Source organism: Megalobrama amblycephala, linkage group LG9 (assembly GCF_018812025.1).
Source record: "Megalobrama amblycephala isolate DHTTF-2021 linkage group LG9, ASM1881202v1, whole genome shotgun sequence".
NCBI classification, from domain to species: Eukaryota; Metazoa; Chordata; class Actinopteri; order Cypriniformes; family Xenocyprididae; genus Megalobrama; species Megalobrama amblycephala.
The window spans coordinates 34,408,132-34,422,451 of record NC_063052.1 but is presented as its reverse complement, the minus strand read 5'-3'; the positions used below and the strand labels follow the sequence as shown (position 1 = coordinate 34,422,451).

At 35.9% G+C, this 14,320-nt stretch overlaps 1 protein-coding gene across 2 annotated transcripts in view; it reads right to left on the bottom strand.

Moving 5' to 3' along the window:
• jupb (junction plakoglobin b) overlaps positions 1 to 14,069 on the bottom strand; it is a 122,645-nt gene extending 108,576 nt beyond the window's left edge. The window contains exons 1-2 of one of the 2 annotated variants that reach the window (XM_048203026.1): positions 13,942 to 14,020; positions 8,482 to 8,622 (exon numbers count right to left, since the gene is read on the bottom strand). The gene's annotated coding sequence lies outside the window, so the exon portion shown is untranslated. Of the gene's footprint in view, positions 1 to 8,481; positions 8,623 to 13,941 lie in introns of both variants that reach the window. The other variant, XM_048203023.1, reaches the window with a different exon arrangement.
• Positions 14,070 to 14,320: the final 251 nt, after the last annotated feature.

Below are 14,320 nucleotides of genomic sequence, written 5' to 3'. Positions count from 1 at the left end.
TTAGTAACTGAAGCTGAAATAAAACAAAATATAAATATTACATGAAAAATTTTAACTTAAAAATGAAACAAAAATAAGAAATGTTGCCTAAAATCTAAACAAAATAAATTAAAGCTAAATAGAAATCAGTGTTGTCAAAAGTACCGACCATGATACCAAGTTGGTACTGAAATTTTAAAAATGTGATGCTTTGAGCACTGTTGAGCAGATTCGTAAACACCTCCGATTGGCCATTGTGCTCACCCGCTCAACAGATATGTCTGAAATAAATACTGTAACAGTATATAAAAAAATACTAAAATAGCTCTGCATGTTTCAAATTAGTGATAAAACATTTAAATTAAAATTAATTTGACATATTAACACATTAAGTTTAGGGATTCACCAATATGAAAATTCTAATCGATCATTTTTTATTTTATGGCTATTAACCAAGAAATGTACATTTACATTTACATTTATGCATTTGGCAGACGCTTTTATCCAAAGCGACTTACATTGCATTATACTATACATTTGTATCTGAGTATGTGCAATCCCTGGGATCTAACCCATGACCTTGGCATTGCTAGTGCCATGCTCTAACCACTGAGCTACAGGAAAGCATATACAAGAAATAGCCAATACTAAAATTATATACTATTTTGTCAAAATAAAAGTAAAATAAAACACTAAAATCAATCATTTTAAGTCAATTTAGACATCATAAACATCATAATATGAAAACGTGATATTTCTTTTGAGAATTGCTAAAGATTACATTTAAAGTGTTATTAAATTATTAATGTTTTTAAAGATGTACTTGAAGTGTGTGTTAGATGACAAAGATATTCTAAATGAAAAATGGGAAATGAGCATGCACGATTAAATATCCAATATGATGGCTGATAAATGATGTGCTGCTGTATATTGTGTATTAAGACACATTTTTACTAAACATTTACTAATTTATATGATCTTTCTGAAAACAATCCGCTGTAATTCATTCACAGAATATGCTTTTTGTCCCGCCTTGTAAAGAAAAGCGACGTGTCAAACAGGGGACAAACATGAATGAGTGCAAGAGTGGGTAAGAGAACGCCGGTCGTACTGGTGCTGGAAAACAAATGAAAAACACATACCACAAAAGGACAGAGAAAGTGGGAGAGAGAATAACATAGGGAACGTAAAACAGAAATGAGAAGTTTCTGAAGTCTGTCGGTGGCTTCAACTTGACGTGTGTGGGGACACAGATAAGTGCAGGAGAGGGAAAAAAGGGAAAAATAATGACAGCTCCCTGCGGAGCTGGATAAGAGAGCTTATATTTGGACGGTTTCTGCAAGATGGAGCCTACGTGGCTATTGCGTAATTGACAAAAAATGAGACATAATGGAAGTGGTAGGAGGGGCTGTGAAAAGCAGGAGACTAGGGGCAAATGGGGGCAGCTGAATAATTCATTCAAATGAAGTTTGGGTCTTGTTCTCACACATCTATTATTGAACATTAGCATGCTGTCAGAAACCAAGATAGAAGTGGCAATTTCACAGATTTAGCTGAAGCCTTGTCGCCCAATTGGTACATGTATAGCATTTAGGGATGAAAAGCTTCCTTTGAAGTCTTTAATGAATGTCAGGAGAAATGATTTGTCACTACGCCAAACATGCAGCACTATATCAGCGTGCCCTCATAGGAGCATTTAAATTTATATGACCACAAGTTTTGTCTGAGGCTCTCGGTTTGCTTTGATGAGATTTGCGTTTGATTCGGGGTATCATTTATCATGTCTCTTCCCTGAGATTCAAACACATGGCCATGCGCTGTCACATTTCAGAGAGAAAACCAACTAGACAAATCTGTCATTGGGTGTTTCAGCTTCAGCTACGGGAACTTTCATGTCCCAGGGGTTGTTTTTTTTATTAAAACTAACAGATTTCAGCCCCAGACGTTCATTCTTAAAATATGAAAATCATCATAAATATTCATTATTGCATTTTAAACCTCTGATCATCTTAAAAAATGGGTGGGATGTAATATTCATTGTGTGTGGGAATTAATATTCCTCATGTCAAACTTGCATTTCTAGTTAGTAAATGTATTAAAAGTAAAAACTGACAGGGTTTAAAGGGATTGTTTGCCCAAAAATAAAAATTATGTCATTTACTAACCCGCATGTTGTTCCAAAACTGTATGACTTTCTTTATTATATGGAAAATAAAGGGTTAGTTCACCCAAAAATTAACAATGTCGTTCCATTTGAACTATTGTTCATCTTTGAAGCACAAATGAAAATGTTTTTAATGAAATCTGAGAGATTTCTGTCCCTCCATTGACAGTCCACGCAACTACCTCTTTGATGCTTCAAAAAGTTCATAAAGTGATCACGGTGCCTTGATAACCAATCACATTACAGCTCTGACATCGGTGAATTTCGTTCAGAGCCGTGCGACAGTCAATCACTGAAAATGAAAATAAATCGAAAATGAAAATTCTGTCATTAAAGGATTAGTTCACTTTCAAATAAAGTTTTCCTGATAATTTACTCACCCCCATGTCATCCAAGATGTTCATGTCTTTCTTTCTTCAGTCGAAAAGAAATTAAAGTTTTTGATGAAAACATTTCAGGATTATTCTCCTTATAGTGGACTTCAATGGCCTCCAAACGGTTGAAGGTCAAAATTACAGTTTCAGTGCAGCTTCAAAGGGCTTTAAACGATACCAGACGAGGAATAAGGGTCTTATCTAGTGAAACGATCGGTCATTTTCTAAAAAAAAAAAAAAATGTAAATGTATATGCTTTATATACACACATGTGAACCCTCCAAGCGGTTCCGCCAAAACCACATTTTCGTATTCTTCAAAAAGCTTACGCTGTGTGTCCTACACCTTCCCTATTCTACTTACGGAAAAAAATGGAACTAGCGCTGCGTTCGTTCTGTAAGTAGAATAGGGAAGGCGTAGGACATATAGCGTAAGCTTTTTGAAGAACATGAAAGTGCGATTTTGGTGGAAAGATAAGACCCTTATTCCTCGTCTGGTATCGTTTAAAGCCCTTTGAAGCTGCACTGAAACTGTAATTTTGACCTTCAACCGTTTGGAGGCCATTGAAGTCCACTATAAGGAGAATAATCCTGGAATGTTTTCATCAAAAACCTTAATTTCTTTTTGACTGAAGAAAGAAAGACATGGACATCTTGGATGACATGGGGGTGAGTAAATTATCAGGAAAATTTTATTTGAAAGTGAACTAATCCTTTAATTACTCATCTTCATGTCGTTCCAAACTTGTAAGACTTTTGTTCATCTTCAGAACACAAATTAAGATCTTTTTGATGAAATCTGAGAGATGTCTGTCCCTCCATTGACTGCCTTTGCAACGACAATTTTGACGCTTCAAAACATTAATAAAGAGATCGTAAAACCAATCCATAGGAATCAAGCGGTTTAGTCCAAATTTTCTGAAGAGACACGATCACTATATGATGAACAGATTGAATTTAGGCTTTTATTTTACTTGATCAGCAAATATAAGCAGAAGCTCAACCGAATGTGAATGGCACACATGAACAAACCTCTTCCGGAAACTCAAAAGTGCGGCGTAACCAATGAGGTTCATTCTCGTGTGTTACGCAGCATGTTTGAGCTTCCAGAAGAGGTTTGTTTATGTGCGCCATTCACATTTGGTTGAGCTTCTGCTTATGTTCGCTGATCAATGTTTACATGTCAAGTCAAGTCAATTCACCTTTATTTATATAGCGCTTTTTACAATGTAGATTGTGTCAAAGCAGCTTTACATTGATAACTGGTACATTATTTTGGCTGCACAGCAGCTCTTAAAGAATAGTGTCAATGCAGGCAGATCAAAGCACTGTTGAATAAATGTCAAGAATACTGTTGAATATCAAATGTCAAGTCAAATGTCAAGTGTCCCCAACTAAGCAAGCCAAAGGTGACAGCAGCAAGGAACCCAAACTCCAACAGGTGACATCAGGTAGCAAACAAGTGGCAAATAGGTGTTAAAATGGAGAAAAAAACCTTGGGAGAAACCAGGCTTAGTCGGGGGGTCAGTTGTGCTCTGTTACGACTCAGGATGCTATCATAAGTCCGACAGGATCGCAACATTCAAAGTATTTATTACATGTGAGTCAAAGCCTAAATTAAATCTGTTCATCATTAAAGCGATCAATTCTCTTCAGAAAATTTGGACTAAACCGCTTGATTCATATGGATTAGTTTTCCGATCTCTTTATGAACTTTTTGAAATGTCAAAGTGTTCGTTGCAAAGGCAGTCAATAAAGGGACACACATCTCTCAGATTTCATCAAAAAGGTCTTCATTTGTGTTCTGAAGATAAACAAAAGTAATTAAAGACAGAATTTTCATTTTGGGATGAACTAACCCTTTAACCCCTTAGCATTCCTAAGGTCTTGAATGGTATTTGTACCGTGGCTAGTACAGTGGAACGCTAAGGGGTAAAGGTTGTTGGCTCAAACATGCTGCGTAACGCACGAGAATGAACCTCATTGGTTCTTGCACGTCAAGAAAAAACGCTTAAGCTTTACTATATCTGATGTGTAAGTTGATGAATATTTATATATGAATAAAAGCCTCAATTAAATCTGTTCATCATATAAAACGATTCAGAAAATTTGGACTAAACTGCTCAATTCATATGGATTAGTTTTCCGATCTCTTTATGAACTTTTTGAAGTGTCAAAGTGGTCGTTGCAAAGGTAGTCAATAAAGGGACAGATATCTCTCAGATTTCATCAAAAAGATCTTCATTTGTGTTCTGAAGATAAACGAAAGTAATTAATGACAGAAGTGTCAAAGTGGTCGTTGCAAAGGCAGTCAATAAAGGGACAGAAATCTCTCTGATTTCATTAAAAGATCTTCATTTGTGTTCTGAAGATGAACGAAAGTCTTACGGGTTTGAAAAGACATGAAGATGAGTAAATGATGACAGAACCTTTAAGATATATTGAAAATGTTTTGGATCCCATTGCCTTTTATTGTATGCACTGACATTCGCCATTCTTCAAAATATCTGCTTTTGTGTTCCACAAAAGAAAGAAAAAATGTGGTTTTGGTATAGCAAACATAATATATTATGACAGAATGTTCATTTTTGGGTGAACTATTGCTTTCATTTCTAAGTGCACCTGGTCAAAAGTGTCCACTGTTAAAGTAACACACCATTGTGTTGGGTTATATAACAAACACAAACATTACAGCAAATTCACTATGACATACTACAATATGATGTGGACAAGGAACGCAGCTGCTGCTACAGCCAGAAAAGATGAGAGCACCTGAAGAAAAACAGAAACATCACACTGAAGGCACCTTATTTCTGTACAGTCTCAACAGTGTTTCTGATTGTCTAGCAAATGCCTGAAGAATATAAAACCCAACTAACAAGAAAAGGAAGGCCTTTCTGTCGATCAAAGCATAAATTATTAGGAGCCAAATGCAGATAATGAATGAATTTAGATTCTATTAAACGTGAAGAGAGTGGCCTCTCAGACTGGTGACTGTCTAAAACTGCCCCACAGGCAAAAACATTTCCTAATTAAATATTGATCTCTAAAGAAGGTAATTAACCAACTGTGAAGGTAGTTGGACACAAAATGATTGGACTGGGAAATGCTGCTTGTATGATCCTGTTCTGGGCATAGGAGAGACTTATGAGGACAATCTCTGGGTCTGAACAGTATTCTCCACAGATAATTCTCTGAATTGCTCTGAAAAAAAATGTTAAAACACCTAGACTCACAGTTACAGCTTATAGAAACAAGTGCTTGTGATCACCAAAGCATAATAATAGTCTACTTTATCGTGTATTTTGTCTTTTCGTAACAAGTCTTCAGCAACACTACAAAACACACTGTGTTGTTTGATTGAAAAAACCAACACTGACATTTTAAAATGCTAAATAGGCCCACTAAAACAACAACCAAAAGCAATGTCTCTCACTGCTGAATGTACTAAGACACTGGCCTTAGAAAACCACATTTATTTTGTACATTATGAATCATAAAATGGTCTACAAACAGACTTTAGAGCCTGTTTAAGTTGTTTTTCTATAGAAAAACATTATAAAAAAACATTATACATAAATGTTTTAATGTGGCTTAAAGGCAGGGTAGGCAAAAAAATGTATAAAAAACTTTTTTTCAAAATTTGTTTAAACTTTATTTATATATCAATACATAATTAAAATGTAAGTACTCTGAAAAAGAAAGTATAAAAATCGAGTGTCTGTAGACCTCTCACGACTGTTTTAAAGACAGCTCATTATTTCCATTCACTCCACCCCCTCCCTTCTGGGCTCCTTCCAAAGCCACGCCCCCAAAACGCATGAACGTGTGACTCCGACCACTGAGCTGGAAGACGCATTATTTACCTGAGACGAGCGGAGAGGAAGGAGCACAGTGCATGTAGTGACATCATGTCAGAATCACATGTAATAAAAATAACTTTATAATTATGAAGATAAACAAACAAGATGTATTTTAGTACTCACTATCAAGCTAGCATATTGATATTGGTAAAGTTTAAAATATATATTTTTTGAATCGCTAACGAGCTAGTTATCTATAAGGCAAAGCTAAAAACAGGTTGCATGATACACGTTTTTCCATTACCATCATTTACACTGTGATGAAGATGAATTTCGTGTAAGATTCATAACATATACGTTGTTCTACAGATCAACAGAGTAACATACACTCAAATATCAACTCACAACTGCATTGCAGACACAAAATAATAACACACACATACAACAAAGTGTGTACGACACACACAGATACAAGATAAAGACATCAGTAAACATAGGTAGAGAATATAAAAACAAAACAAAGGCGAAAAAAACGTGCAGGTAAACTTACAGGTGAACATGGTAAAAGACTTAGACAGAGGGTAAAATTATGCACAATTCAACACTATAGCTATCATTATTTATCGTCTCTACTACGGCTCGCTAAGTAATGTTATGTTAGCTATATTACGCAGCTACGTGTGCTAATGACACATGCTTCATGAAAAAATAAACAAAAAAATATGTATGATCAAAATACAAAAAGAAAGATTTACCTGTCCAGCAGAAATAAAGCCATCAAGGAGTCACTTTTCAGCCCCTTGAGTTCCCTCAGTTCTCGCCATCGCTGGAAAGCCACGCCGATATTAACTCGCGTTTTATTTCTTTGTTTATCCAAAGACTTTTTGTTCATTGCCTTTTCTTGTACTGTTACTGTCTTCCTTTTTTTGCCTGGTTTGCCTTCACTAACTGCATAGGCCGGTACTGTGAATTTAGCTTGCTGTTTCTCTGCCATTGTTTTGGTATTCCTAGGATCCATGCCTCTTGGATTCCCCAAATCAAACGTGCGCGCGCAAGTGGGCAGGTCATGTGTGGCAAAAGGGTGGTTGCCATGGTTGCGAGAGAGTGACAGCCACCTAAGCCAATCCTATGTTTCGTCCCGGATGGAAATAATGAGCTGTGTTTAATACAGATTAAACGGTCTAGAGTCACTCGATTTTTATACTCTTTTTATCAGAGTTCTTACATTTTAATTATGCATGTATATATATAGAAAGTTTAAACAAATTTGGAACAAAATTTCTTACCTACCCTGCCTTTAAGACAGTAGTCTTGGCAGACCAAATTTATTTTTCACAGTTTTAATGAAAAATTTAGTCCACAGACAGAGTTGATCTCAGAACATAAAAGCAAAGAGCACAACAAACCGCTCTAAAGAAAAAGCTCAACTCAAACTTTTGTGCTTTGTGTTTAGATTCTGGGCTCATCTGTCTGTCTGCAGATATTTGTGATCAATAGTTTGCAAAAAATACATGTGATCGTCCAAGGCCACTGTTGTACTACCTGTACATAAAGTCATGTAAAGCATCTTGATGTACACTACTGTTAAAGTTTGGGGTCAGTAAGTGTTTTTTTGTTTTTTTTGTTTTTTGTTTTGTCAAGAAATGAATACTTTTATTCAGCATGGATGCATTAAATTGATTAAAAAAAATATTTACATATATAATATAATTACTTACAGTGAAGACTTTTACATTGCTATAAAAGCTTTCTATTTCAAACAAATGCTGTTCTTTACAACTTTCTATTATATATATATATATATATATATTTTTTTTTTTCTTTTTTTTTTTTTTTTTTTTGATAAATGCATCCTTGATGAGAGACTTCTTTCAAAAACATTAAAACATATACTGACCCAAAATTTTTGGCCATGTTAATTGCGTTTCATGTTAAAAATATCCCCTACCTGTTTGTTAACAAATGCCAGACAATGGGAATGTCTGAAACTTGTCAGAAAACAATCAAATAATCAACTACAGTTCTGTTTGCTGCCACTAGTGGTGCATAAATTACACAGACTGTGTTAGGAGGAGCGTCCATTTTAGTCAAAAGTGTGATACTGCAATATTGCAGAAACTGCATGATAAGGTAAAGTGGACACTATGGTGACATCAGCTCACCTCTAAATGTGATCAAGTCTCCAGGTTGAGTATTACCCCCCAGACCCTTAATTATTCAGCTACCATCGTGCAGTGTTGATATGGATACAAGGATGTGCTGCATTCACTGAGCCTCAGGCACTCTTCTGGGTGAAGATGGAGCTGCTGACAGGAAGGTATATGCCAGGTTAACACTTTCACGTTTGCTGCATGACTATTTGTTAAGTGTGTGCCTGCTGAAGTCTGTACATTACATTTCAGCTGAAAGTTTCCAGTCCAATGACCAACACCTCAAGAGTACAAAAAGTAACAGAAACTAGTTTTTAACTTTCTCACTTTGGGCCAGATTTACTAAACAGGGCAAATAAGCGAGAGCCCAATTCCAAAAAAAGCGCCGATGGGAGTGGAAAGTTTTGCGAGGGATCTACTGACGACACGCAAATTAAAGAAACACAGACGCAGCTGGATCATTTTCATTATGATCAACGCAATCTACCAAGAGCAGTGCAAATTAGCTTCTGGTTTAAGACATGCTTTTTTGAGGGGGAGCGGTAAATAATGGCGCAAATACCAGTAAATTGACTAGCGCAAACCTTAGTAAATCATCTTGCATGATTCATTTAAATACTCTCCTCCCATAAATTTTGCATCTGAGAGGGAAACTCCTACAAATGCACATGCAATAAGGTCAGTCATAAAAATAACTTTAGTAAATCCTGACAGATTTTAACGCAAAAAGAGGGTTTGTGCTGACGCAAGCTGTTAGTAAATCTGGCCACAAGTATGTTAACTTGATCTTTGATACTATCTGAATTTAAAGTGCAGGGGAAACTAAAGTGAGTTTGAGGTGAAACTATCTGTTTGGCCAACCAGTACCAATCCATTAAACAAGTTGCTGGTTTCTAGCTGGTCTTTATTTGGTCAAAGTTGGTCATTAGCTGGTGCAAGCTATAAAAGACCATCTTGGAGCAGCAACAAACCAGTTACTAGTTAGTCTTGCCAGCTTTGTCCAACTGGATTTTAGAAAATGATGACTGGTCAATCAGGTAATGACTAGCTTTGACTAACTAATGATCAACTTGTACCAGCTAATGACTAGCAAATGACCAGCTTTTACCATCTAAAGACAAGCAAGAAAAGTCACCATGTTCCAAAACACAGCTACTCAAAAGCTAGATATTCCAACACTCTTTACCTACGATTTTATTCACCTATTTCACTATAAACTACACTCTTAAAAATAAAGGTTCTTTACTGGCATCTATGGAGAACCTTTAATGTCAATGGAACCTTTCCAATTCACAAAAGTTTCTTTATAGTGGAAAAAGGTTCTTTAGATTATTAAAATGTTCTCACATGAAGAAAAATTGTTGTTTTAAAGGGTTAGTTCACCCAAAAATGAAAATTCTGTCATTAATTACTCCGTAAGACCTCCGTTCATCTTCAGAACACAAATTAAGATATTTTTGATAAAATCAGATGGCTCAGAGAGGCCTCCATTGCCAGCAAGATATTTAATACTTTCAACGCCCAGAAAGCTACTAAAGACGTATTTAAAACAGTTCATGTGACTACAGTGGTTCAACTTTAATGTTATGAAGTGACGAGAATACTTTTTGTATGCAACTTTATTCTTTATTCACTGCTTCATGAAGCTTCGAAGCTTTACGAATCTTTTGTTTCGAATCAGTGTTTCAGAGCGTGTATCAAACTGCCAAAGTCACGCCCCCCAGTGGTGAACTATTGAAATTTCGAAACACTTTTGACATAACAAAGCCTTGTTCACTGAAATCATGTGACTTTGGCAGTTTGATACGGGCTCCGAACCACTGATTCAAAACAAAAGATTCATAAAGCTTAGAAGCTTCATGAAGCAGTGTTTTGAAATCACCCATCACTAGATATTGTTGAATAAAGTTTTTTTGGCACACAAAAAGTATTCTCGTCGCTTCTGTAGTCACATGAACTGTTTTAAATACGTCTTTAGTAGCTTTCTGGGCATTGAAAGTGTTAATTATGAAGATGAACGAAGGTCTTACGGGTGTGAAACGCCATGAGGGTAAGTAAAATATGACATTTTTAATTTTTGGGTGAACTAACCTATAAGGTTCACTGAAAGGTTCTTTGGAGAACCAAAAATGGCTCTTCTATACTGCTGTTGCAAAAAAATAAATAAATAAAAAATATTGGAACCTATATTTTAGAGTATTTTTAAGAGTGTAATAGTGGTGACAGGTTGTAAATCTTATTTGTTCAACAGAAAAGTTGCACTTTACCATATACTAACTATTTAGGTCCGTTTCTGATTCACTCATATCTGCATTGCAATTATCTGACTAGACACTGTAAAGAACACTGATCAAAGTACTAAAGGTCTCTGCCCTTAACAGAATCGTGCTTCTCCATTAATTGAGGTGAACACTCAAACTCTGTTTGCTATAATTGGCTCTGTTAGTGGTGCTTACTTGTGATTGGTTGACACTGCAATAATAAAAGCTTTGAAGCTGGGGAGATTTCACCTACACTTACAGTACAGTGTCACGCTGTGGTGTGAATATTATGGAGGCATGTGAAAGTTGTTTGTACATTTAAACTGCTATTCTGGGGAGGGGAGGTTCTCATATGACTGCGATGAGTGCACAAAGAAAGGCCATTTTACAAAATGTTTGAGATCTTCTTCTAACCCTGCAGGGGGGAAGGTTTATGACAAATGATGCTGTCAGAAAACAAGTACTTTGGCTCTTTTGCTTTGGGAGAAAATAAAATGTCATTTTATATGGATTTCTCTCATTCACTCTCTAACACATACGTACACAGCATGAAAAACAATGCATCAACTCATTTTCAATGCAATAAATGTTTTCATTAATGCATGCCGCACACTATATAGTTGAGACATTGGCTAGTTGTTTTTTTTATATACATATTTTCATATATGTGAAAGTCTTTGCAATAACAATAACAACAACAACAAAAAGAAGCTACATGTATATAATTGTTCCAGCAAAAAATATACTGTTCATTTAATGGGATAGTTCAACAAAAATTCTGTCATCATTTACTCCCCCTCAAGTTGTTCCAAACCACTATAAATTTCTTTGTTCTGCTGAACACGAAGGAAGATATTAGGAAGAATGTTTCTAAGCAGATCTCACCCCCCCACTGACTACCATAGCAGGGAAAAAATACTACAAACATTTACCAAATATCTTCCTTTGTGTACAGCAGAACAAAGAAATTTATACCTGTTTGGAACAACTTGACGGGGAGTAAATGATGACAGGATTTTCATTTTTTGTTGAACTATCCCTTTAACAGTGACCTTTGTGACAACATGCCCCAGTGTGTCACACTATATGGGGTAAGTTGTCACAATGACCTGCTATTAAACAACCTAGTTTTTCACAAATATTATACAGGAAGCCAATTATGAAACAAAATATTTCATTAAATAGCACAGACATATTCAAATATGATTATAGTGATGATACATGTATATATAATATATATACACTAATTTAAAAGTGCTTAAAACATAGAGAAAGACACATTTATAGTTAGGGAGATAAAGTCCTTTTATGTGACAACTAGCCCCAGGTTCCCTGTTTAAAATTCACTCTTCCCACAGGGAAAAGGCTTCATGCAAAGACAATGTCAAAACTACAAACTTCCTAACTTTTCAAAGGCACTTTTTCACTACTTCTACCAACTGCAAGATTCAGTGACAGCTAACTATATCCATACAAGACATGGTCCAAGAGTTGCTGTTATCTAAGGTTTATTGCTTTTACGTGAAATGTTTTCATAATCATAACTACAATGTACAGCTTGAATGAATATGCTGTTCTGAAATGCGCTAAATTGACTGTCTTTTAGAGGCCCCGACTGTCAAGGATGAGAGTTGTCTTTCTCTTCTTGTGCATCATTGTGTTTGCAAGGGAGTTATGGGAGACAGAAATTTTAATAACTACCCAAGGGAATAAATTAGACTGTAAGAATCTCCATCCAAAACTACAGTTTATATGCTGGAATATGTCACTCCTTTATATATATGTCAAATAAGATATGGCTCTATAGAGGCTTCTGAAAGGATACAATGTGCATCATTTGCACAGAGCACATCATCAACAACCACAAACTATTCAGCAGCATGTCTAAATTCATCTGCAAACCTTTTCACAACTGAATGCTGAATTCAAAACATCTCAGCTTTCCAAGCAACATTCATCCTTAAACCATCCACACCAAATTTTGTGCAAACTTTTGGCATGTGAGCTAAAAAATTACTCAGCATAGCACAATCACATGATGCTGGAGGAAAAATGACTCTTCATGGTAACAAAGCCCCTTGCATCTTGAAACCAACACAAACCACAAACCATACTAAGAGGCTTTCCTCTGGTGGTTTTAACATTCAAAATGGATCCGACATCTGGGCCGAGCACCAGCTCTCCGGCTGGGAGGGAGCTTCAGAACAATGACAAAATTATACAGGAGCTTCCTGGATGTTGTCCTAAACACAGCACGGCTTGAAAGCAACAAAAATTAACTCAAGATGTTCCCCACACTCGAGCCATTTTATTTCACTGACATCCGTTTAATTTTCAGAGACTAGGCAATGTGAACATGAAAGGCCCGCCTCATCACTTCATGTATAACGGAAAGGAATCAGATAGACTTCAAGAGAAGCTTCTCTCTTTTGATCCAAGAATTTGAAAATGTTTAATTGCACCATGTTGATAGCTGTCATTATACTGTAATCGTGATTCCTGAAAAGAGTACACCAACACAGCAATTCACACACTGGCAACTAAGAGGCAGCTCTCTATTGTGCAGGATCAATTTACAGATTATGGCAATTCTCTAAGGGGTAAAAAATGTTCTGCTAACAAATATAATGTTGCATTTTATTAGTGAAAGAGTATCACACTTCATGCACCACAAGAAATACATTTCATTTTTGTTTTCCTGTTAAAAAATATCTAACATCTTAGATTTATGAGGTTGTAAGAAAATCTTATATAATTGTATAACTTCTTAAATTTACACAACCATTCAAATGTTTGAAGTTAGACTTTTTAAAAGACATTTATACTCAGCAAAGTCACGTTAAATTGGTCAAAAGTTGATTGGAGTAGCTGTTGACAATTCAGCTTTGCGTCACTGGAATAAATTACATTTAAAATAGGCTTAGCAGTTCTTTTAAATTGTAACAGTATTTCACATATCCACACCACCATCTTAGTGATTAAATGAAGCCTTGGTGAGCATAAGAAAGTTCATTTAAAAGCAATTCAAACAAACAACGCTAGATGTAGGCTACATAAACCTCTTCAGTGCAAAACAATTTCCCGCACGCTCTGGCCTAAGCTTCCGCCGAGAAAAAAATAGTCCAAAAATAGGTGGTCAACAACAATTTACAATATTAATCTATTAACAACCTGCAATTCAAGTTATTAAAGTTTTTTTTTTCTCACCCACCTCCACTTCCTGTTCTTCCGAGCTTTAACTGGAGATTCCTGGGCCATAAAATGTTTTAAGTTCACCACTAAAGTATCGACGCCATTAACCCCGTTCGACGCGTTTTTGTTTATAGCGCTAGATGGCGCAATTTTTAATTTAGGATTTTGTTAGTTCACCCAAAAATAATGTCATTTATTACTCACCCTCATGCCGTTCCACACCCGTACGACATTCATTCATCTTCAGAACACAAATATTTTTGTTGAAATCCGGTGGCTCAGAGAGGCCTGCTTCACAGCAATGACATTTCCTCTCTCAAGATCCATAAAGGTACTAAAAACACATCTAAATCAGTTCATGTGAGTACAGTAGTTCAATATTAATATTATAAAGCGAC